At 39.5% G+C, this 26,261-nt stretch overlaps 1 long non-coding RNA gene across 1 annotated transcript in view; it reads left to right on the top strand.

Annotated features, from left to right (window-relative positions):
* LOC102185059 overlaps positions 1 to 25,899 on the top strand; it is a 141,576-nt gene extending 115,677 nt beyond the window's left edge. Inside the window, exon 6 of the long non-coding RNA XR_001917359.1 lies at positions 25,102 to 25,899. This is a non-coding gene — a long non-coding RNA (uncharacterized LOC102185059). The remainder of the gene's footprint in view (positions 1 to 25,101) is intronic.

Genomic DNA, 26,261 nt, shown 5'->3' with positions numbered 1-26,261 from the left:
TGAATGGATAAAGAAGTTGTGGTACATATACACAATGGAATATTACTCAGCCATAAAAAGGAATGCATCTGAGTAGTTCTAATGAGGTGGATGAACCTAGAACCTGTTATACAGAGTGAAGTAAGTCAGAAAGAGAAAGATAAATATCTTATGCTAATGCAGATATGTGGAATCTAGAAAAATGGTACTGAAGAATTTATTTCCAGGGCAGTAGTGGAGAAACAGACATAGAGAATAGACTTACGGACATGGGGAGAGGGGAGGAGAGGGTAAGATGTATGAAAAGAGTAACATGGAAACTTACATTACCATATGTAAAATAGATAGCTAATGGGAATTTGCTGTATGGCTCAGGAAACTCAAACAGGGGCTCTGTATCAACCTAGAGGGGTGGGATGGAGAGGGAGATGGGAGGGAGGTTCAAAAGGGAGGGGAATATGTATACATATGGCTGACTCATGTTGGGGTTTGACAGAAAATTCTGTAAAGCAATTATCCTTCAATTAAAAAAAAAAAGAGTAGCTGAAGTGTAAGATGTTTCTTAATTATACAAAGGTAATTTTTTGAAAAGATATTAAGAACTTTTTGTCCTGCATATATTGAACTAATTTTAAAGCACTTTTAAAATAGAGTAGCATATATAAATATGTATTGAATATACATATTCATGCATATATATTTATATATAAACCAGAAAGAATTTGCAAGGCTTGGTTATATAGTAATATTACCCAAAAACTGAAGAAGTTGTATGGCTGAAAAAAAATGTTGTCAGTGAGTACTGGTACATATCTAGCAATGAAACACAAAAACCTTAATTTAAAAATAAATCCCACCCTACATGCAATACCAAAAGCACAGGTGGTACTGAATTTTAATGAATCTTGATAACTAAAAATGTAAGGCGCTGTAAAATAAGTTTGATTGGATTCTTCTGAAGGTAACCATAATTCTTGAAGACAGTTCACCAAAAAGAAGCGAACTATAAATAAAATAGTAATTTTGAAGGAAATTCAATATCATGCTCTGGCATTCAGAAAAGTAAATATTGTATACCTACTAACAGGTGAATGAAAGTAATAACTTGCTGATCAAAACTGTTAATAAAATAACTCGAACTTTATCTCTGATCAGTCTTGTGAAATAAGATTTGCTTATCAGTTTTAGGAAAACAGAATGACCAACAAGCTCTGAAATCTGTGCTTTTGAAGTGATGGTACATGGTGCTTCTTGCCATCACCATAGTATATCCCCCCTCACCTTTTATCTTTGATGCTAAGCCTTGCCTTGTCAGTATTTGCTCTTTAGATATATATTAATTTGGAGAGAAATAGGTCTTATTCACTGGGAAATACATAGATGTATAGATTTTTCACATTCACCTAATGCTTTGCTGCTGCTGCTGCTGCTAAATCGTGTCAGTCGTGTCCGACTCTGTGCGACCCCATTGACGGCAGCCCACCAGGCTCCCCCGTCCCTGGGATTCTCTAGGCAACAACACTGGAGTGGGTTGCCATTTCCTTCTCCAATGCATGAAAGTGAAGTCGCTCAGTTGTGTCTGACCCTCAGCGACCCCATGGACTACAGCCGCCTACCAGGCTCCTCCGTCCATGGGATTTTCCAGGCAAGAGTACTGGAGTGGGGTGCCATTGCCTTCTCTGACCTAATGCTTCAGTCAAGGTCTAAGCATTATTGTAGGTTTGCATGTTATGTGTGTGAGGGGTACATTTGGGAAAAGGAAGGTAGAAGATGTTTATATATATAATTTTATTTATTTTTGGCTGTGCTAGGTCTTCACTGCTGTGCTGGCTTTCTCTAGTTGTGGAGAGTGGGGCTACTCTCTAGTTGCGTGTGCAGGCTTCTCATTGCAGTGGCTTCTCCTGTGAAGTACGGGCTCTCGGGAGTGTGGGTTTCAGCAGTTGGGGGTCTGTCTCTGGAGCACAGGCTCAGTAGTTGTGGGGCATGGGCTTGGTAGCTCTGCAGCACATGGGATCTTCGCAGATCAGAAATCTAACCTGCCTCTCTTGCATTGGCAGGCGGGTTCTTTACGACTGAGCCATCTAGGAAGTCCCGGAAGGTAGAAAATGTTTAATCTGGGAGAGTCGTGAGTTTAAAGATGCAGGTCTGAATCCCATTGCATGTGCTATTATGATAAGGAGCAAACTCCAAGACAACATGATAGGTTGTATTTTAAAATTATTTATTGAACCAAGCCAAATCTTAATGTACATTTGGCACAGTGAGACACTAGCTCCTGTAGCTCTGAATATATTTCTTCATTGCTGCTAAATCTATAACTGTAGTTTGACAGGATGATAAAGAATTATGTTTTTGTTCTCACTACCATTTGTTTAAAATTTGTTTGCAAGTGTGTGCATTAGAAAGAAACACAAATCAATTGGTCAAGAGATTGTTATTCTTCTGATTCTTCCCCTTTATCTCTCTGTGATCTGCAACAAATAATGTTCTTGGATCTCAGAAAATTAGATAGATGTTCTCTATGATGCAATTAATTAAGAAATAATTCCCCGAGATGAAAGAGACAACGCATTATACAAGCAGTACTGTTTCCAGAAGAGACATCTGTATTAGTTTGCTAGGGTTGATCTAACAAATTACCACAAACTAGATGGTTTAAACCAAAAAAAACTTATTAGCTCATATACTGTGTGTGTTAGTTGCTCAGTTGTGTCTGACTCTTTGTGATCCCATGGACTATAGCCCACAAGGCTCCTCTGTCTGTTAGATTTCCCAGGTAAGAATACTGGAGTAGGTAGCCATTCCCTTCTCCAGGAGATCTTCCTGACCCAGGGATCAAATCTGGGTCTCCTGCATTGCAGGCAGACTCTACTGTCTGAGCCACCAGGGAAGCCCTCTCACATATACCGACTTGGCCAAAAAGTTCATTCAAGTTATCCATAAAATATTACGGATAAATCCAAGTGAGCTTCTTGGCCAACCCAATAGTTTTGGGAATTGGAAATAGAGATAGTGATAGGGCCATGCTGACTCTGAAGGCTCTAGGGAAGATCCTTTCTCGCCTCACCCTAGCCGCTGATATTGATGGCGATTTTTGGTGTTTTTTGGCTTATAGATGTTTCATTCCCATCTTGGTCTCTGTCTTCTTGTGATCTTCTCCCTGGGTGTCAATGCCTCTGTGTCCCCATTTCTCGCTTCTTATAAGGACACCACTCTAATCCCATATGACCTTATCTTACCTTGAGCACATCTGCAGAGACTCTATTTGTAAATAAGTCGCCTTCACAGCTCTTGGGGTTTAAGAATTGAATGTATCTATTAGGAGACACAGCTGAACCCGCAGGAACACCAGAGAGCACTGGAGTGGGTTGCCATTTCCTTCTCCAGGGGATCTTCCCAACCCAGGGATTGAACCCAGGTCTCCCGCATTCCAGGCAGATACTTTTAACCACTGAGCCACTGGGTGGTGTGCAGAAAGCACAGTCTATTTCTATTGAAGGAGATACAAGTCTCAAATAAAGGAGTGATTAAATCCTGATATCTAGACACAGTGAGGGAGGAATAATGGACACACAATATGAATATATTTCATATCTATTGATATAAAATATGTACACATACATAGACATAAACTGACAGTCATTGCGAATGCTAGAAATATGAAGTAAAACAGAAAAGCCTATTTTAGTTTGAATGAAATCAACTCATTTCCATGGAAAGGCATGAAGGAGGTCTCAGCAGGAAGAAGTCAGCTTGAAGAGTCCCAGAGCCTCCATGAGCTGACCTTTAACTAGGACTTACCACAGGCCCATGACTGCCCTCAGTTTTGAATTCTCAGAGAACGGGATATTAGTAGTATTTCCCAATTGTTGGCACTCCCCATGTGCAACCTCAGGTTAGTGTGGTTCAAGGGAAGTGAATATAGCAATGCAGTCTCCCATCCATTTCCAGTAACACCCCTTAGAGCCGAACTGAAAAAAACTAACATTATTTCTTTCAGAAAAGTTCAGTTCAGTCATTCAGTTGTGTCCAGCTCCTTGCAACCCCATGGACTGCAGCACGCCAGACCTCCCTGTCCACCACCAACTCCTGGAGTTTACCCAAACTCACGTCCCATAAAGTCAGTGATGCCATCCAACTATCTCATCTTCTGTTGTCCCCTTCTCTTCCTGCTTTCAATCTTTCCCAGCATCAGGGTCTTCTCCAGTGAGTCAGTTCTTCACATCAGGTGGCCAAGGTTGGAGCTTCAACTTCAGCATTAGTCCTTCCAATGATTATTCAGGACTAATTTCCTTTAGGGTTGACTGGTTTGATCTCCTTGTGGTCCACGGGACTCTCAAGAGTCTTCTCCAACACCATAGTGCCAAAGCACCAATTCTTTGGCACTCAGCTTTCTTTATATTTCAACTTTCACATCCATACATGACTACTGGAAAAACCATAGCTTTGACTAGATGGACCTTTGTCAGCAAAGTGATGTCTCTGCTTTTTAATATGCTGTCTAGGTTGGCCATAGATTTTCTTCCTAGGAGCAAGCATCTTTTAATTTCATGGCTGCAATTACCACCTGCAGTGATTTTGGAACCCCCCAAAAATAAACTCAGCCACTGTTGCCACTGTTTCCCCATCTATTTCCCATGAAGTGATGGGACCATATGCCATGATCTCAGTTTTCTGAATGTTGAGCTTTAAGACAGCTTTTTCACTCTCCTCTTTCACTTTCATCAAGAGGCTCTTTAGTTCTTCTTCACTTCTGCCATAAGGGTGGTATCATCTGCATATCTGTGGTTATTGATATTTCTCCCGACAATCTTGATTCCAGCTTGTGCTTCATCCAGTCTGCCATTTTGCATGTTGTATTCTGCATATAAGTTAAATAAGCAAGGTGACAATATACAGCCTTAATATACTTCATTCCCAATTTGGAACCAGTCTGTTGTTCCATGTCCAGTTCTAACTGTTGCTTCTTGACCTGCATACAGATTTCTCAGGAGGCGGGTCAGGTGGTCTGGTATTCCCATCTCTTGAAGAATTTTCCACAGTTTGTTGTGATCCACAGAACCAAAGGCTTTGGCATAGTCAGTAAAGCAGAAGCAGATGTTTTTGTGGACCTCTTGCTTTTCCTATGATCCAACAGATGTTGGCAATTTGATCTCTGGTTCCTCTTCCCTTTTTAGACCCACTTGAACAAGTTCTTGGTTCATGTACTGTTGAAGCCTGGCTTGGAGAATTTTGAGCATTACTTTGCTAGCATGTGAGATGAGTGCAATTGTGCAGTAGTTTGAATATCCTCTCATTGCCTTTCTTTGGGATTGGAATGAAAACTGACCCTTTCCAGTCTTGTGGCCACTGCAGAGTTTTCCAAATTTTATGACATATTGAGTGCAGCACTTTCACAGCATCATCTTTTAGGTTTTGAAATAACCCAGCTGTAATTCTATCACCTCCTCTAACTTTGTTTGGAGTGATGCTTCCTAAGGCCCACTTGACTTCTCATTCCAGGATGTCTGACTCTAGGTGAGTGATCACAGCATCGTGGTTATCTGGGTCATAAAAATCTTTCTTCTATCATTCTTCTGTGTATTCTTGCCATCTTGTCTTAATATCTTTTGCTTTTGTTAGGTCCATACCATTTCTGTCCTTTATTGAGCCCATCTTTGCATGAAATGTTCCCTTGGTATCTATAAGTTTTTTGAAGAGATCTCTAGTCTTTCTCACTCTATTGCTTTGCATTGATCACTGAGGAAGGCTTTTCTTATCTCTCCTTGCTATTCTTTGGAACTCTGCATTCAGATGGGTGTATCTTTCCTCTTCTCCTTTGTCTCTCATTTCTCTCCTCCTGTACAACGTCACGAACCTCTGTCCATAGTTCTTCAGGCACTCTGTCTATCAGATCTAATCCTTTGAATCTATTTGTCACTTTCACTGTATAATCTTAAGGAATTTGATTTAGGTCCTATCTGAATGGTCTAGTGGTTTTCCCCACTTTCTTCAATTTAAGTTTGAATTTTGCAATAAGGAGTTTGTAATCTGAGCCAGAGTCATTTCTCAGTTGTTTTTGCTGACTACACAGAGCTCTATCTTCAGCTGCAAAAAATATAATCAATCTGATTTTGGTATTGACCATCTGGTGATGCCCACATGTAAAGTCATCTCTTGTGTGGTTGGAAGATGGTGTTTGCTATGACCAGTGCATTCTCTTGGCAAAACTCTGTTAGCCTTTGCCCTGCTTCATTTTGTACTCCAAGGCCACGGTTGCCTGTTACTCCAGGTATCTCTTGACTTCCTACTTTTTCATTCCAGTCCTCTATGATGAAAAGGACATCTTTTTTGGGTGTTAGTTCTAGACGCTCTTGTAGGTTTTCATAGAACCATTGAACTTCAGCTTCTTCTGCATTAGTGATGTACTGGAGTGGGTTGCCATTTCCTTCTCCAGATTGGGATATAGACTTGGATTATTGTGCTATTGAATGGTTTGCCTTGGAAATGACCAAAGATCATTCATGTTTTTGAGATTGTGCCCAAGTACTACATTTTGGACTCTTTGGTTGACTATGAGGGCTACTCCATTTCTTCTAAGCGATTCTTGCCCACAGTAGTAGATACAATGGTTATCTGAATTAAATTCACCTAGTCCAGTTCATTTTAGTTCACTGATTCCTAAAATGTTGATGTTCATGCTTGCCAACTCCTGTTTGACTGCTTCCAATTTACGTTGATTCATGGACCTAACATTCCTGATTCCTATGCAATATTTTCTCTTGCTTGGTTAGGACTTTTTTTAGAGAGAGGTGTCTTCTCCTGTCAGAAGCTACACTGGAGCCAGATGAAGTATCTGAGTCACCTGCTCAAGTGTTTGAGGACATTGGGTCTTGCTAGTAAGGTGCATCTATCTCCCCAGTAGACAGGTATTTATTTACTTGAGTCAATCTGACTTGTCTTCGGAAAAGTCAATGATTTGGATCAAACAACCACATAGAATATAATTTCAGAATTAGAATGAACATCTTTTCTCAATGCTTCCTGAAATGGTGCTTGTGGGTGAGAGAGGGTAAGTTAGTTCTCGGGGTGGGGGAGGAGGAACCCAACTAAATTATATCAGAGTCCTTGATATGGAACAAAGACTAAGCACATACATATTATTCCCAGAGCTTATGCGTATCCAGTTCTTTCTCTCAATGGATGTCAGAGAGAGAAGGATTCCTGAAGCAAAGTCGCAATACATATTTGCATAGTCCTCATTATCCATGGATTCAATTTTTTCAAATTTGCCTACTCACTAAAATGTATTTACGTGTGTGTTTTGAAGTTATTATTTTTGGCTGAGCTGGGTCTTTGTTGTGGTGTGTGGGCTTTCTCTAGTTGCCCGTGGCACGTCGTTCCTGATCAGGGGTGGAACCTGTGTCCTCTGCATTGGATTCTTAATCACTGGACCACTAGGGAAGTCCCACTAAAATATGTTTGTAATCCCTGCATTAATACACGTGGGGATTTCATGGTCATTTGCAGAAACAGGCAGAGTAGCAAAACATTTCAGTCAATCTGTGCACGAGTGCCCAAGTGAAGTGGAGCAAGGCGACACTCTGCCTTCATGTGTCTGCTCTTGGACTGGACACAAGTGTCCTTTTCACAGTCCATCTAGTGCCACCTTTTCCTCTTTTTTATATTTTTCATTGGTGAGTTTTCTATTTAAAAGTGCCCCAAACATTGTGCTGAAGTGCATTCTAGTGTTCCTAAGAGCAGGGCTTATATTATAGAGAAAATCAGTATGTTAGATAAGCTTCATTCAGCCATGAGTCATGCTGTTGGCTCTAAGCTCAACATTAATAAATCAACAATGTACATTGAACAGGGTATCTTTAAACAGAAACACACATAATACAAGATTATGTATTGATTAGTTGACAAAAATGTGACCACAGACTCTCAGGAGACTAACCTTGTATTTCTGTTAGAGCAATGGTTCAGTATTCCCTAATTCAGTGTTTATAATGACTGTGTAGAACAAAACTTTCATGAATAATGAGGACTGATGGCATACACACACACACACACACACACACACACACACACACACATATATATATCCACATGCAAAAAATGAAGTTGAGCTCCTGCCTTATATCATATACAGAAATTAACTCAAAAGGCATAAAAGCTTAAATGGGAGAGCTAAAACTATAAAACTTGGAATAAACCTTAGGGGAAAATCTTCATGACATTGGATTTGGCAGTGATTGCTCGTATATAGCACCAAAAGCACAGGTAACAAAATGAAAGATAATTGTGCTGCATGAAGAATTTTAAACTGCATCAAAGGACACAATCGAAAGACTAAAAAGACAATGCATGGATTGGGAGAAAATATTTGCAAGTCATGTATTTAATAGGGGTCAGTCCCTTTCACTTTTCACTTTCATGCATTGGAGAAGGAAATGGCAACCCACTCCAGTGTTCTTGCCTGGAGAATCCCAGGGACAGAGGAGCCTGGTGGGCTGCCGTCTATGGGGTCGCACAGAGTCGGACACGACTGAAGCGACTTAGCAGCAGCAGCAGCAGTCCCTGGTGGCTCAATTGGTAAAGAATCCATCTGCATGCAGGAGACCTGGGTTCTATCCCTGAGTCGAAAAGATCCCCTGGAGAAAAAAATGACAACACACTCCGCTATGCTTGCCTGGGAAACCCCGTGGACAGAGGGGCCTAGCGGGCTATAGTTCATGGGGTCGAAAGAGTTGGACACGACTGAAGCGACTGAGCGTGCATCATATGATTCAGCGATTCTACTTCTTGGCATAGACCTAACGAAGTGAAAGCAGGATCCTAAAGAGACGTCTGTACACACATGATTATACCACCATTACATACAATAGCTGAAGGAAGCCACCATGTGTCCCTCAACAAACAAGTGAATGAAATGTGGTGTATACATACAATGAACTATTATTCAGCCTTAGGAAGAAAAGGCAGATGCATGCTGCAACAGGAATGAAACTTAAGGACATTGTGCTAAGTGAAATAATCCATCACAAAAAGATAAATATTGTACAATTCTACTTACATGAGATACCTAGAGTAGGTCAAAATCATAGAGACAAATGGAATGGTAGTTTCTAGGGACTGGGGAGGGGGAAATGGGGCATTATTATTTAATAGGTACAGTTTCAGTTTTGAAAAATGTTCTAGAGATAGGTAGTGGTGATTAAGTACAATGTGAATGAAATTAGTGCTACTTAACTGTACACTCAAAAATGGTTAACTGGGCAAATTTTATGTCACCGGTATTTTGCCACAATTAAAAAACACATAGCTGACTATAGAGGAATTTAACACTATAATACATTCTTTTAAAAAACATTTTATTGGAGCAGAGTTGATTTACACTGTTGTTTTACTTTCTGCTATACAGCAAAGTGAGTCAAATATACATATATCTCTCCACTTTTTTAAAGATTCATTTCCCATATAGGTCATTACAGGGTATTGATACATTCTTATTCTATCATTTTAACTAATATAGCTGCTCAGTCAGTTTCAATAGCATATAACTGATAAGAGCATGGAAAGGAAATTTTAAAAAATCTATAAAATGTAATGTTTTATACAAATGTTTTCAAGAGACCAATAAAATTACTTTTTAAAGGGAAACACTTATGTCTGAAAGAAATGATACGTTTCTTTTTAAGAAGAAATGACAGTTGCATACCTCACTTCTAATGCACTGGGTTCTGAGAATAAGGTTCAGTGTTTTAGGAAAGCTTGGTGGGCTGCCGTCTATGGGATTGCACAGAGTCGGACACAACTGAAGCGACTTAGCAGTAGCAGGTGTTTGAGAAAAACATTTCTGCCACAGTCTGCCATTTATAGCGGATTTTAAGAAAGGTAATATGTTACTTTCAAAACACACATGTAAAATATTCCCGCACACATTAAGAGCAGCTGTGAAGTTCTTGGAGCTGAAGAGAGAAAACACGAATGTCCTAACGCTTATTTTACAGTTCATGCCTGTGTGACCTCAATTTCCATTTGCAAAAGACTTGTTTTTGGAAAAACAGTTTGTGTGCTCAACTATTTATTTTGCATATTTCAATTCGTACGGGACATGCATAGCAAGCAGTCAGTGCGTGGTACCTGACTGTTACTCGGGAGCTGATATTTGCAAGTCTTATCTGTTAGATGAATGTCCCTTTGGTCCCCTGATTTCCCCTCTGCTCAGTCGTGAAACTCTGGTAACAGTGAAGGGCTGACCTCTGTGGACCGAGTTAAAAGTGGCATGGCATATGGAATGCTTTCTTATCTTCGGTGATTGCAGGTGAAATGCCTCTGGGAAGACGTTTTCTCAGGTTACAGACTACACTTTGGTAGTTTGCGGAATGATCTGAGGTGAGGGAGAAAAAAGCCAGTCAGGACCTCTATGACTGTATTTGTGTTAATGTATTACTTCACAGCTTCAGTATGAGGCCCTGGAGGCACCTTTTCAGGAACGCACAGTGGAGTGGAAAGAACCCAGGCTTTGATGACAGACAGCTCGGGGTTTGAATCTGGCTCCTTTAAAGACTCTGTGACCTTAGTTCAGTTAATTAACCTCACTGGGCTTCCCTGGGGGCTCAGTTGGTAAAAAAAAAAAAAAAAAAAAAAAAAATCTGCTTCCAGTGTGTTAGACAGGGGTTCGATCCCTGGGTCAGGAAGATCCCCTGAAAATGACCACCCACTCTCGTATTCTTGCCTGGGAAATCCCATGGACAGAGGAGCCTGGTGGGTTATAGTCCACGAGGTCGCAAATCCTCGGACACAACTGAGCAACTAACACACATACATACATACTGATCTTCAGGCTTTTTAAGCTGGAAATAACAAGAACTGTATGTGAAAGATTATGGTGTGGGATGTGAGAGTTGGACTGCAAAGAAGGCTGAGCGCCGAAGAATTGATGCTTTTGAACTGTGGTGTTGGAGAAGACTCTTGAGAGTCTCTTGGACTGCAAGGAGATCCAACCAGTCCATTCTAAAGGAGATCAGCCCTGGGATTTCTTCGGAAGGAATGATGCTAAAGCTGAAACTCCAGTACTTTGGCCACCTCATGCAAAGAGTTGACTCATTGGAAAAGACGCTGATGCTGGGAGGGATTGGGAGCAGGAGGAGAAGGGGACGACAGAGGATGAGATGGCTGGATGGCATCACTGACTCGATGGATGTGAGTCTGAGTGAACTCCGGGAGTTGGTGATGGACAGGGAGGCCTGGTGTGCTGTGATTCATGGGGTCGCAAAGACTTGGACACGACTGAGCAACTGAATTGAACTGAACTGAACTGAACTGAACTGAAGATGATATATGAAAGGAACATGATATGTGAAAGATGATAATGATGTATGAAGAGAGATCCTATGTGAAAAGCAAGTGAAGTGTTTGACATGTAGTATCTGCTCAATAAATGATGGCTGATATTGCCATTTAATTAGGTTCCTATTGCATTTGAGAAGGGTCTCTAAGGAAGGTAAGATGTTCTTTGAGAGTTCAAAACAGACCCCTCGCCCTTGAGGGATGAGAGAATCATGAAGGGAACTTCAGCTCTTTACTTCCTATAGCAGTGAACCCCCAAATAGTGATTTGATTGATTCCCAGATTTTTAAAAACATTATCTCCATAAATGCGAATTGAATAAACATTTTCTACTGCTTGATTTTTGGGCTTTGCTGGGTCTTTGCTGTTGCTTGGGCTTTTCTCTAGTTGTGGCGAGTAGGGGCTGCCCTTTGTTGCCGTGTGCGAGCTTCTGGCTGCTGCGGCTTCCTTGTTGCTGAGCATGGGCTCTGGCGAGCATGGGCTTCAGTGGCTGCAGCAAGTGGACTCGGTAGTTGCGGTCCCTGGGCTCTGGAGCACAGGCTTCGTAGCTGGGGCACGCAGGCTTAGTTGTTCCACAGCATGTGGGATCTTCCTGGATCAGGGATCAAACCCACGTCTCCTGCATTGGCAGATAGACTCTTTACCACTGAGCTACCAGGGAAGCCCTGATTTGGAGCTTTTAATTACAATCTGATAGTTTCCAAAGAATGCCAAAAATAAGATGGAAAAATTGAGAGACTACACTCTCTGACACTAGGTTCATCTCAAAGATGAAACAGAAATTCCTGGAGGGCAGACTCAAGGCTGTTGGTATCATTGTTATTTTTTATTCACAACTTTCTTTCCTATGTTGAGTAAAATATACCCTGTTAATTGAACAGGCTTGAATTCCCGGGGAAGACTCAGAATGAATTACTCATGTTTTTGCTACTGGAGTTGCATAGAGATGTAAACTTACTGCTTTACATGAAATCTGCTAGAGAGATTTAAAATGTATCAGTCCTCTTAGCTTTGCTGCTTTTAAGACCACAAAAAAATGACCTGTCTCGGAGAAACTTGCATATTACAATTCAGTTTTTAGACATGGCAGGAGCTCATTCACAGTGGAATTTATTTCACATTACATTTGGGGCATGCATGAGATTTAAAAGCAATGCTTTTTCTCTAAAGTACTCACTACAAAAGATATATCACACATACTCAGGCTATTTAAAACTCAGCAAGGGGAATATCAACAGATTTTTCTCCAAGAATGCTCTCTGATCAACCAGGGAAATAAAATCTTTCTTTTGAAAAGTAAGGAATTGAAACAATTCCGGTGCATTAAAGCCTAGGGGTACCTATCCTGTTTGGTTGGAATTTTCGGCAGCTTCAGATACAGAGGTAGTATTTATATAGGTGTATGTGTATTGAATGCTAGTTTTGCCTTTATGAATGGTTTTCTCACTTAGACGCCTTCAGTGTTTTTAGGAATATTTATGTTCCCTGATAGCTCAGCTGGTAAAGAATCTGCCTGCAATGCAGGAGACCCCAGTTTGATTCCTGTGTTGGGAAGATCCCCCAGAGAAGGGATAGGCTACCCACTCCAGAATTCTTAGACTTCCCTCGTGACTCAGACGGTAAAGAATCTGCCTGCAGTGAGGGAGATCTGGGTTCAGAAGATCGCTTGGAGGAGGGCATGGCAACCCCCCCAGTATTCTTGCCTGGAGAATCCCATGGGCAGAGGAGCTTGGTGGATTACAGTTCATGGGGTCCCAAAGAGCAGGAGATGCCTGAGTGACTAAGCACATGAAATAACAAAATAGCTTTAGTGATTTTTTTTTAACTTGAGTTACTTATGCATCAATCAATAATCCCTCAATCATAAGTAACTGAAATCAAACTAGTGCTATTTTTCTATATAGAAATCGATAGGCTCTTCAATTGGGACATTCCAGGGATGACTAGCTTCAGATATGGTATGATCTGATTAAAAATTATCATCAAAAATGCCTTTTCTCCAGGGAATCCTTGAGCACTGTTGATGGGAATGTAAACTGCTGCAGCCACTATGGAACACAGTATGGAGGTTCCTTAAAAGATGAAAAATAGAACTACCTTATGATCCAGTAAGTCATTCCTGGGTATACATCCAAAGAAAATGAAAACAGGATACCAAATGATATCTGCACTCCCACATTCATTGCAGAATTATTCACAACCGCTCACGTATGGAAGCAACATGAGTGTCTGTCAATGGATGAGTAGATAAAGAAGATGAGGAATATGTAACCATATTCCATTGTGTGATATGTCACAGAGTGGAATATTATTCAGCCAGGAGGCAAGAAGGAAATCTTCATATTTGTAACAACATAGGTGGGCCTCGAAGGCTAAGTGAAATAAGCCAGATGGAAAAAGACAAATACTACATGCGATCACTTACATGTAGAATCTGAAAAAGATGAAAAAAGTCAAATTTGTAGAAACAGAGAGTAGAAAAGTGGTTGCTTTTCTACTGGTTGGTAAAAGGAGGGAAGAGAGGTTCAGCTATAAGAGAAATAAAACATTCTGAAAAAGGTAAATATGTAAACAGGTGTGGTGATGAGTGTGCTAATTAACTAGATGGGAGCAATGCTTTCACGGTGTATCCTTTAAATATCTTACAATTTTTTTGTGACAATTAAATCTCAGTAAAGTTGAACAAATACTTTTTCCCCTTCCACTCTGAATACATACATACATGTGTATGTATCTTACTGGTTTTGTGTCTCAGAACGGAGTCAGAGGTGGAGGGAAAAGAGCATTGTTTATTTTTCCATATATGTTTTTACATATGTTGAGAGAGAGAGGCGGGATTTGTTACATTCCCCAGGAAGCATGTGCAGTATATCCTACTTTCCAAATGCTGCGCTGTTTCACTCTTCCTTTCTTTGCCTGAATCCGGTTCACTTTTGTGATTTTTTTTCTACTGAGGGGCTCAGTCACAGAAAACTGCCTTGTTATAAAATCTTTTCTTAACTTGGCCTTCAGCATTATTTTTCCTTTTGGGGATAAATAAAATAAGATGGTAATAAATGAATAAAAAATATTATCTGAAGGCTGTCAATAATAAAACCTGAAAAAGTAGACTAATCACTTCCTTTAATTCAGTTTCTGAGCTGTGAGATAGGTCTAAACCAGCCACTGAATCGGCTACCAAGGTATAACTTCTACCTTTAGATCTATGGCACTCTATTTCTGTAGCACTAATTCAATGTTCTGTATTATTACTATAACATCTTTTTCTCTTATTCAGGAGCACTTTCCCAACTATAGGGCAATGTATATATATATTTTTTAACACCAGTGTTTATGTGGTAGGTTTCCAAGAAATAATTTTAAAAATTGCTCCAATTGGTACATTTTAAAAATGAAGATATAATGAGTGGGCCCTTATGGTAACAAGTGTGAACAGCTTTTTATAATTTTTAGAAATCTATTGGTGTTTTTCTTTCTGGCTTACTTCACTCTGTATAATAAGCTCCAGTTTCATCCATCTCATTAGAACTGATTCAAATGTATTCTTTTTAATGGCTGAGTAATGCTCCATTGTAAGTATAATTTTCCAAAGACAGGATTTTTTTTTTTTTTTTTACTTTTCAAAAATTTGAAACATTAAAAAGGGATTGTGTCTACTGGCACAAGGTCTTTAAATACATCAATTCATTTAAATTTCCATTACCCTTCTCTAGAGACAAAAGTGATTCTCAGCACATCTGAAGACCCTTCCCTTAATCTCAGATCAAGTTAACTGGGATTCAAACTCAGGTCTTTCCAGACTAAAAGCACTTGCTCTTTAGGAATAACAGTCCCATGTTCTACTATCATACACAGAAAAGACTCTTAATTTGCCTTCAAAACTAATACTTCTGAATATTCATATTAAAAATTCTGACATAAAGTACAAAAACATGTTGAGTGTTTAGAATATGGAGTTAGTAAGCTCTGGGCAAGTATATATATAAAGCTTGCTTCACTAATTTGTGAGGATGAAATGAGATAAATAAAGTTAATTTCTTTGTTTCATTCCCTATGGGAGTTTGGATGAATGGCACTCTGGTACCAAAAAAGCTACTGCTCAGACATACCATCTCCATATATTACAAATTAGAATTCCTCCTGGGAACAGAGGAAGTACTTTAGGATGTAAACATCCACCAGTTGGAAGGTTAAAGATCATTTTTCATATTCTCATGGGCAAATTATTAAAATCGCATGAATATACATACTGGCATAGGATCTCTGAATGGAATGTTTTATAGTAAATAAGTAGAAGTGGATAATTAGGAGCCTGGGTTCCTGGATAGGGTGGGGATGACTGATTTCCTTGGGACTAATGTCTGGGTGTTTTGTGTTGTTGACCGTGAAGGAGAGAAGAGAACATAGAAAGAGGATTTCATGGAGGAAGATGAACATGGCCAGAACAGAGCTCTGCCTACATTGCAATTGTGTAGGGCTTGCGAGGGGACCGGTACCCTCAGAGCTGTGCATGCTGCCCTTAACCCCCCTCTCTGCACAGCAGTGACCTCCTGGTTGTAACGGCGATGGAAGGGACACAGGGCTGCTTTCTCTCAATCATGTCCTCTGTGCAAACTGGTCTAGGGGCCTGCTGTCCAGCCTCTCCACTTCAAGTTGGTGTTTGCCTATCTCCTCTCCTTTCCTCTTGTAGGATATTTGGTCTTGCCCTGAAAGCCTCTAAGATGCTTACTTCATACCAATAGGTCTTTGACGTACGGTCCTATCCAAAATGCCCATAAGACATTTCATCCATTTGCCTGATAAATTTGCTGTTGTTGAGTTACTCAGTCATGTCCAACTCTGCAACCCCATGGACTGCAGCATGCCAGAGTTCCCTGTCCTTCACTATCTTCTGGAGCTTGCTCAAACTCATGTCCATTGAGTCAGTGATGTCATCCAACCATCTCATCCTCTGTCATCCCCTTCTCCTCCCTTCAGTCTTTCCCGGCATCAGGGTTTTTCCAAGGAGTCACTGGAATGTTTCATTCCAATGAGTCTTTGAATCATGTGGCCAAAGTATTGGAGCTTTGGCATCAGTCCTTCTGGTGACAATTCAGGCTTGATTTCCTTTAGGATTAACAGGTTTGATCTCCTTGCTGACCAAGGGACTCTCAAGAGTCTTCTCTAGCACCAAAGTTCAATGCTCAGCCTTCTTTATGGTCCAGCTCTCACATCTGTAGATGACTACTGGAAAAACCATCACTTTGCCTGATAACTAGTGGTACTCCAAACCTCATTTCTCACACACTATTTTAATTGTGGTTGTTTTGGCTGAAGCATTCTCATGAAGGAAACCAGACTCAATGTGATTAGAACATTTGTTTTGTCCTGTTCCTAGGACCATAGTGGTTACACCTGGAGGAGCTCTCTGGTTCCTGTTTTACAGGAAAGGAAACTTGACCATGGAATGAAGTGAACAGTTCTGGACAGATTGGGGCCACAGTCCAGACCTGCTGGTCATTCCCATATGATGCTGCTATTTTGGTGGTGCTTCAGAACCAATAACCTGTCTGTCACGAAAAGGGCCAGGTTGGATATGCTAAAATTTTATTTCAGTTTCCATTTGGCAAGAATTGTGAAGGTCTTAACTGAAACAGTACTATTAAACAAGGCTCCAACTCTCTCCATCCATCAAATCTGAAGCTATTTCATTAGGGCTACTACTGAACTTACTCAGGAAACCTAATCAGCAATAAAGAACCTGACTGATCAGTGGAATATGAATTTTACTGCTGTGTGGAGACAGGGGTTTATGGTGCCATCAGGGAAAATCAGGTCTAATTGGGAAATGAGTGACTTACAGCCCTCCTTGCATCATTCCTGCTGTCCATGCAGGCGCCACGCCAGAGACTGCTTCCTCTTAGACTCAATCTGATTTTTAAACTTTTCCTGGATTTCTTGTTTCTCTTAGATCCTACATCCGACATAAATCTAATGGGTCTAGCATATTTTTTGGCTCCTTAACAGTTCCTGAGAAATCCTGTTCTGGTTTTTTTTTTTTTTTTTGGCAGAGGGCTGTGAAAAGACCAAAATGGGCTGGGGAGAGACATTTAGACCATGTATAGACTGCAGTTCAGATTGTCCATACATGCAGAAGGAAGAAAGCCATCCATCAATACTTCAACACTAAACATGTAATCCTATTTCAATTATAAGATTTTTTTTTTTTAATCCAGAGGAAATCTGGCTCCTAGATGAGGACTCCAGCTTTCCCTGTCCTGAGAGAAGTTGGTGAAGGCTCCACTGGAGTACACGGGATATTGCTGCTGCAGTCGTGAAAGGAGCCGGAGGAAACTGACCAGAGAACAGGTCCATATCCAACACTCTGTCTTCTGTGCTCACATCCAAGTGGGCCTCCTGTCAAAGTGGATGTGCTCCTGAGCAGGGCAGCATTATCAAAATGTGCCTTTCCTCTGGCACGCGACATCTTCAGATGGCTTCTTTTGTTCCTCATCCAAGTCCAGCCCCTCTCACACCAGAGGGTCAGAAAATGAGGCTCATTTCTTTTGGAATCGGTTGTTTCCCACTGCGTAGACATATGCTACATGATATGGCATTTTACAGTTTACTTTACATCAAGAAATTTCTATGCCCTGATTCATATGTTTTGTGTTGGAAAAGTGTGATGGCTGCATTATGTTGATGCAAATCATTGCTAAGAGGCACAAAACCCGATTTCAGATTTTGGACAACAAATCTATCTAATTAACCTTGGTGGATGCAAAAATCTTTGGGTAAAACAGAAATGTTTTCCTCTGGTGTGGAGAAGCTGAACATGTTTTTAAATGAAGTGGGAACAAAAGAGAGACTTCCAAGTGCGTCCGGAAAAGAAGCAGATTTGTTTTACACAATCAGACTCCAAGGAGAACCTCTGAGAACAGACTTGGTCATCCCCAGAGATTTTGAAGTTACTGGCAGCAGTCAGGTGGAAAACAGGACATCTTATTTGGGAAATGCACTTAAATATCTTCTAATGTAATAAACAGGCAGGGGCATTTCTCCCAATCTGATATGTACCGTTGGAAACTGCAAAGGGAACCCCTGCAAAATGCAGGTGACGGGAGTCAAATCCAAGTGAAATACCAAGTCTGGGAAACCAAAGCCAAGCACCGAAATGTTTAGTCAATGGAAAGGGCACATGCAGACCCTTCATGAGGTTAGAACTGACTATTACAATTAGAGCTGAATGGAGATAAACCAAATGCTTTGTAAGAACTTTGATATCATGTGATTTAAATATTTTTAAGGTTTTTTTGTACTACAGTATAAAAAGCAACAATAAAGGCAATAAAAGAACATTTTCCTCCTTCTGTAGAATCACACCAGGTTTTAAAGCAATAAAAAGGTACTATCAAATTAAACTTCGAAACAAAGCAACTAGGATTGAGAAATACCGTCCTGGACAGACGTGCGTGTTCAGCTGTGTCTGACTCCGCTACTGCATGGGATTCTCCAGGCAAGAATACTGGAGCGAGTTACCATTTCCTCCTGCAGGGGATCTTTCTGCCCTAGGGATCAAACCCCCGCCTCTGTGTCTCCTGTGTTGGCAGGTGGATTCTTTACCACTGAGCCACCTGGGAAGCCCTAGGAAATAGAATTTTTAAGCTAGACATTAGTAGTATGAAAGTAAATTGAAAAATAAAGTGGTCTGGTGTGGAAAAGCTCTTTCAGGGGTTGGAGGAACTTAACTCCAGTTTCCGCTCTACTAAGGAAGCTATTCTGCGATCTTCATTTTATCACTTAATCTTTTCAAGCCCGAGTTTCCCAATCTACAAAATTAGGGTATTAAGACCCAGTGCCTTCTGGCACTAGTATTTTCTTGATTTTTGAGATGTTTTATCAAACAAATATTGGCTCAAATTTAAGGAATCTCATAGAAGAACTTTTTATGAGAATGGGATAGGAAGGTTGGCCTAAATTATTCAGAAATCTGACTTCATATTTATTATACATCATTTTGAAGGAAAAATTAAAAACTCATGAAGAGAAAGAAATTGTTAGAAATTATTTAACTCATTTAATTTACATTAATTATGAATTCATTTGTTGTGTGCTGGTATAAATGAACCACCAGCAGAACAATACCCCACATTTTATGAATATTAATTGATGGGAATATTTCTTCAAACAGACTAAAGAAGAATTGAAAGACCATCCAAAACTATGTGGATAATGGCTGTCTTTCTGCAGTCTCTGTCTTAGTAGACAGCCAAGGACTTATGGTGAGGAATGTGTCCTCAAAGATACCTAAATTTAGGGCAGATTTTTACCACAGAGATGGAGGAAACAAAAAGCAAGACTTTTTTTTATTTTTACGTATAATAGAAATATCCTAATTATTAACTTCCCTGATACTGATAGTCTTTATGTCACCTCAAACCCTTGACTTTCATATATGCTTGATTAGTACATACTAAAACATTGATACTAAATGATTTTCCAACTGAGGCTTTTCGTTTTCCTCTTCAGTGAACTGGTCTGTAAAAAAATATGGGAGCTGTTTTGCTAGCCTTTTGCTTCTTCCTTTAACTCAGCAAATAAAATTTAACTTTTGGTGTGTCCTTACATAATTTTATCAAGCATGTGAAAAACTTCCTGGTACAGTTTTCTGACCAGGAGAAATACTTTTTTTCTTTTTTTTAATTCTGATTCCCCCCTGCCTCACCCCTACCCCATTTGAAGGGAGATCCGTAGGTGTAGTTGTGCTGGACTTTCTCTACTGCCGGTGGAACAACTTATCTGATTGGTGAGTTTGGAGAAATCTAGAATTTTCTCTTAAAAGGAAGCCTGGCTATAGAAAGTATACATTTAACTCTGTTCCTTCAAACTTCCAGTGTTCTGAGGGCTGCCTGTACTTGGATGAATAAGTGTTTCAAACTGGAATTCAATTATAGGAGGCCCATTTTCCTCCTGAGTTAAGTCATATCCTTCAGTCTAAACTTTGTCCACAATAAAGGCAAAACTTTGGTCCCCACCTACCTTAATCTTTTGTATTGTTTCTTAGTTGGCTAGGAAGACAGTATATTTTTAAAAATTGGATCCTCTTAATGATTCCTTAAAGTATCTATATATTCCTTTGTTGAAAATTGGAAAATAGAAAAGATGAAAAAGTCCTATTAGATTCCCAATTGTCTAATCTTTATGGCCATGCTGTGAATACAGACTAATCCTCCAAATGAATTATTAAATGACATGCTTTTAAGGAATAAGAAAGATGCCTAATTCTCTATGGATTGTCCTGGTATAATGCAATTTGGCAAATAGGAACTATGGAATCAGCCAGGCTTGAGTTTTAAATACTGATACTAAACAGCTGTACAGTGTTGGAGATTCCTCTTAATCTGAACTTCAATTTTTTTCAACAGTAGAATGAGAAGAATACTAATCAGTCCATAATTAAATGGATATGTATGAGGAGATCAATAAGTGTTAGTCCAAACTTCTCTCATATATACTCCTTTTCATCAAAGAAATTGTACAAAATTTAATTATGAACTGTATGATCACATTTTGGCAAACATTTTCTAAGGGAAGCATTCTTGGGAATGAGGTATGACAAATATAAAAACAGGAAAATACATGAAGGGTACATTACAGAAAATCGAAGTTTGTCCAATTGAAAGTGTTATTCCTTTTTTATAAAATTTGCAAATAGCAAAAATAAAAGTCATCTCCAAACTTAATTCTTGCAGAACAAAGTTGATTGGAATAATGCTTTCAAGTGTACAGTTCTTTCATGTTCAAAGACTTCTTACCATTAAAGAATGTCCTTTCTCCTTTCTGTAACCAGTCTTATTCATTAGAACATCTTGAAGGATTTGAGTTCCCCTGAAAGGACTGCTGAGACGATCTGGAACAATCCCTTCAAATCTTTAGTCCCTCTACGCTTAGAAGAGCTAGTTAGTTTCCTGTGGGAAACTTAATCCCTTCTGTTCACCTAAATTCAGAGATGCTCAACTTTGCTGTTCATCTGAAACTTTTATGAATATTTTTTCAAAATATATGCCACCAGAGATTCTGATTCAGACATTCTGGGATGGGCTATAAGTATGGATAATTTTTTAAAATTCTCTACAGACAAGTTTGAGAAATAAAGGTTCTTTATTTTACCACTGCTGCAAGTTTTTCAGTTTGTATTGGATGGATTCAAGGCAATCCAAGAGAATCCCACAGTGATCGTCAAGCAGCATCCTGAATTCTTGGCGGAACCCAGAACTAATCTTATTTGACAAACTTTATAGGGTATATGCCAAGATTCACTGCCATTTCTGCAAATTAGGGGGTGTGCCAGGCTAGATTTTCCTTATGTTGTATCCGAGAGACTAATCCAGAATGAATTTTTTTCCCCTGGTTTGTAAAAAGTACTGTAGTTTTACGTGATTCACTTATTTGATTCCATCAGTCACCATTGCTTTTCTTTTCTTTTTTTCCCTGAAACTTCTCAGCAAAATGTTGAATAGAACTCAAGAATGCCATAAATATTCCTTGACCACTCACCAGTAATACTGTGTTCTTTCAGTTACAGACAGAATTTAGTAAAGAATACGCCTGCAATACAGGAGACACGAGTTCAATCCCTCTGTCTGGAAGATCTCCTGGAGGAGGAAATGGCAATCCACTCCAGTATGGTTGCCTGGGAAATCCCATGGATAGAGGAGCTTGGCAGGCTACAGCCCATGGGGTTGCAAAAGAGTCAGACACAACTTAGCGACTACACAAATTCCCAACTGGTTTACTTTGCATGTGGATAAAATCTGGTTGGAAGTGGTGGAGGCTTATTCAAAGCCTTTCTCCAGATTTTACTTAAATCCTATAGGGTTTAGACCTACAAGGAATTCACCAGGGTGGAGAAACAAGTAAAGAGACTGCACATCTGGGGAGCTCACAAGATGGACCTGATATTGCCTGGCAGTCTGGATTGAGGGACAATGAGGAGGGTTCGATTTTCAAGGTAGGATGTGATTGCTCCATCTTGCTGCTGAACACAGACACCCTTCGAGGTGGCTGTTCTTCAGGGAGGTATGATTAACTGAGCAAGATCGTTCTCTGTTGTGGTTTTGGAAGAACAACTGGGTATGATCACTGTGTTTAAAGAGCACATTTGTTTGGTCTAAATACCAGTGTCTGTCCATAACTACACCCACAGTTTAGATTAGTAATTCATTTCATTTCTGATTTAAATGCATTCTCTGACTCTTAGGAAAACTATGTCCGGGGAGAAGAAAATTACCAGGGCATCCACCCTCCCCCCAAAACCTTTCAGCAACAGAAGACTTTTACTTGCTTAGCACATGACTTTAGAGAAACCACCCCCCCTCAAGCTTGAAAATACTAATTTTTTCATTAAAGTGCCAGAAAATTCAAACCAAGAGTTTTAAGCCGTGGTTTTCACATACTATTAAAAGCTCTATAATAAGCAACTTTTGGAATCAGGATGAAAGCTAATTATAGAAGTTCTTTGCCATGGCTGTTTCTATTTACATCTTCAAAACCACAGAAGCAAATATTGTACTTTCCTAACACATCAGCATCTTCTTGTCCTTAAATTTCTGACTTCTTTGAAGCTGCTCTTAAATCTTCCCCTTGAAATCCCATTGTGGTTGACTATTTCCAGTTGAAGGACAATTTCAGTTTATCGTTTGTAGTTCAAGTGAAATATTCTTTCCCTATAATACTGAATCTCGAGACACACTCAAATCAGACAAAAGAGCAATGCCATTGTACCTACAGTGCGTGTTATCCAGGGCATTTCATGTGTGTTTCATCTTTCTGTGATCGTTTGCTTCATCAGTAGCAGCAAAATGCAGAAGGAATATAGTCAATAACATAAAATATCTGTTAGTGTATGATCTTTGCCACTAGGAAAATGCAAAGGTAACATTTGGGTTGATTTTTAAGAAAAAGACAATTTTGAAAGTGAAAGTAACCGTCCAGAGCAAAAAAAATCTCAAGATATTGCAAAGTCCAGCTGACAATTGGATGTTTTTGTTCCAGTCTTCAGAGGCTCTGTAGCCAGTTTACTTGGTGACAAGTTACTCGGTTGGCTTGGAGAGTCGACTGATTGTGAAAGTCTTTCTCTCCAGTGCCCAGCCCCACAGACACACCCAACTGACCCTGAATTAATCAGTACCCACCTACGCCATGATTCTCAGTCTTGCTTGCACATTAGAATCACCTACGGAGCTCTTAACACTCCCTGTACCAGGTAATTAAATCAGACCAATTAAATTACCATCTCTGGAGGGCGTGGTCTAGTCATAAGCACCTTTTAAAATTCCCCAGGTGATTATAGTGGGCAGCCAAGATTGTAAAACCACAACTCTTTGTCTAGAGAGCATCCATCCATGAGACTGATTACTTTGGTATTTCTATTTTCTCATTTTATGTAAAATGGGGTAATAGGCTGCCTAGAACTCTGAGAAAGTGTTCCACTAAAAAAAAAACTCTGACTTGGGCAAACAGACTTAGAGAAAATGAGCAAAAGATAAAACAAAATGTCTACCAAAGATTTATAATTTCATAAATCTTGATTTTGTAATTGTACATTTTTCTAAAGGCAAAATTTTTATGTACCAATTATATATTATGGCAATAATGATAAAAAGAATTTAATTCTCAATTCCTTTGGGATTGTAGGAAAAAAGATATCTCTAAAAAAGTTTTCAGCTGAGTAGAGTTGATTTACAATGTTGTGTTAGTGTCTGGTGTACAGCAAAGTTATTCAGTTACATATATATTTTCACATTCTTTTCAGCATTTACGGATATTGAATATTGTTCCTTGTGCTATAAAGTAGTGTCTTGGTTTTTATCTATTTTGTATATAATAGTTTATATCTGCTAATCCAAAACTCCTAATTTATCTTCCCATCCCCTTTTCCTGTTTGGTAACCATAAGTTTGTTTTCTGTGTCTGAGTCTGTTTCTGTTTTGTAAACAAGTTTATTCATATCATATTTTAGATTGCACATATAAGTGATATCATATAATATCTCCTCACTTCACTTATTTCACACAAACAAAAATTTCTTTTCCTGATCCTTTTAAAAACACATGCAAATATCTATTCTAGTGTCTGGCTTACTAGATACCCCAAAATGTTACCATATAGATGGTTGTGCTATTATCTGCTAGGAACTCTTCTTTTCCTAGGAAATACTTCCATGTGCTAAACTGGGAGATTCCATGTTCTTACAGGATCCAAACTGGCCAATTAAAATTCTTTTTCCTCTTCATAATTAATTGGTATATGAATGGATGTGTGATCCAAATCAAGCCAATTAAAAATCCTTTCTGGGTTTTCTGTTTGCTTGGATTTTGGGCTGTGTGTGTGTGTGTGTGTGTTTTACTGAAACTGAATGATCCAGTCCCCTTTTAGTTTGGGAAGCTATGACACATAGAGTTTAGGAGATGTTAATGATCATAAGACCAAGTCTCTATAAGAAAATAAGCTATTGTCATGTGAAAGAGACTGAAGCAGAAGCAAGAGGTAAGGGATGTTCTGGCCTAATTTTATACTGTCCCTTCTTCTAACTTTTAATAAGTGTATTATTTGGATTCCATGAGCCAGTGAGGTATTTCAATCCTTAATGCTTAAATTCACAAAAATTTTTTTCTAGCTTTTCCTATTCTTATGTATAATCATAAAGTTATGAGAATCAAAGACCCTAACATATGAACAGAATCTAATGAAACCCCATAGATACGAAGTATCCTTAGTAGTGATTTCTGTTTTGTTCTTTTCCCAGTCCGCAGCAGAAGGAAAGCAGAAGGGAAGGAGTTTTCAAAGATGCGCAGCACAACAGCAGCCAGAAACAAGAGCTCCAGTCTGATCAAGGGAGGTACAAACAGAAAAAGCAGCTCAAGTGATCCTTGCTCACTTCTGAGGCCTCGAGTGGGTCCCAGAACCAGGAAAATGTGAATACCTGGTACATTTCTCCGAAGCTGATCAGACATGCCAGAGACTGTAGAGCTACACCTCCTGAAAATAACGAAGATGAGGAGAATATGTTGGGAGTAACTAGTAAGACTTTGCTCAGGTTAGAGAAAAGCCAAGGTGTTTACAAGACAAGAAACGAATGTATTTGAAGGGCTCAAATTAAACTCCTTCCATGTAGCAGAGTCAGCAATCACTTTCAGTACAGGGCCAGATAGTAAATATTTTCAACTTTGTGAACCACATGAAGTCTTAGTCATATGTTTTTCTTTTGTGTGTGTGTGTGTTTTGCCGCACTTTAAAAATGTAGAAAACATCCTTAGCTCACGTGATATACAAAAGGAAGTCTTGGCCCACAGACCATAGTCTGCTGACTTTGAGCAATGGCGTACTGTAGGAGGTGACAGCCAGGTGTCTTTTACAAAATTGCATAAATTTACATAAATTAATGGGACAGGTATATATGTCTGCATTTCAAGTCATCTCAAAACCACACTCCCTGTCATTTTAAATAATGCAATCACTGGGGATGATTCATGCATATGTGCCACTACTTATAAACTGGATTTTTCACCAACCAAAGTGGTAAGTGTTGAAAGTAGGACTCATATCACATCTGGGAGAAAAGTAAAAGCATATCACAAAATAAGAGCTGGTATTTATTGCGAAGTTACTATGCGCCAGATAGCATATATGTAGTTGCTCTGGATGGAATTGTCTTCTCCCAAAATTCATATACCAAAGCCCTAAACCCTACTATGACTGTATTTGGAGCAGGGCCACTAAGGAGTCCTGTATTTTTATAAATAGATCCTTACTGACTAGAACCATTTAAGAGAATGTTAGTCACTCAATCATGTCCGACTCTTTGCGACCCCATGGACTGTAGCCTGACAGGCTTTTCTGTCCATGGAATTCTCAAGGCAAGAATAGAGGAATGGGTAGCCATTCTAGGGATTCACTATTCCAGGG

Source organism: Capra hircus, chromosome 27 (assembly GCF_001704415.2).
Source record: "Capra hircus breed San Clemente chromosome 27, ASM170441v1, whole genome shotgun sequence".
Taxonomy (NCBI): domain Eukaryota; kingdom Metazoa; phylum Chordata; class Mammalia; order Artiodactyla; family Bovidae; genus Capra; species Capra hircus.
Note: the sequence above shows the minus strand (reverse complement) of the source record. Positions and strands in the feature narration are given on the sequence as shown.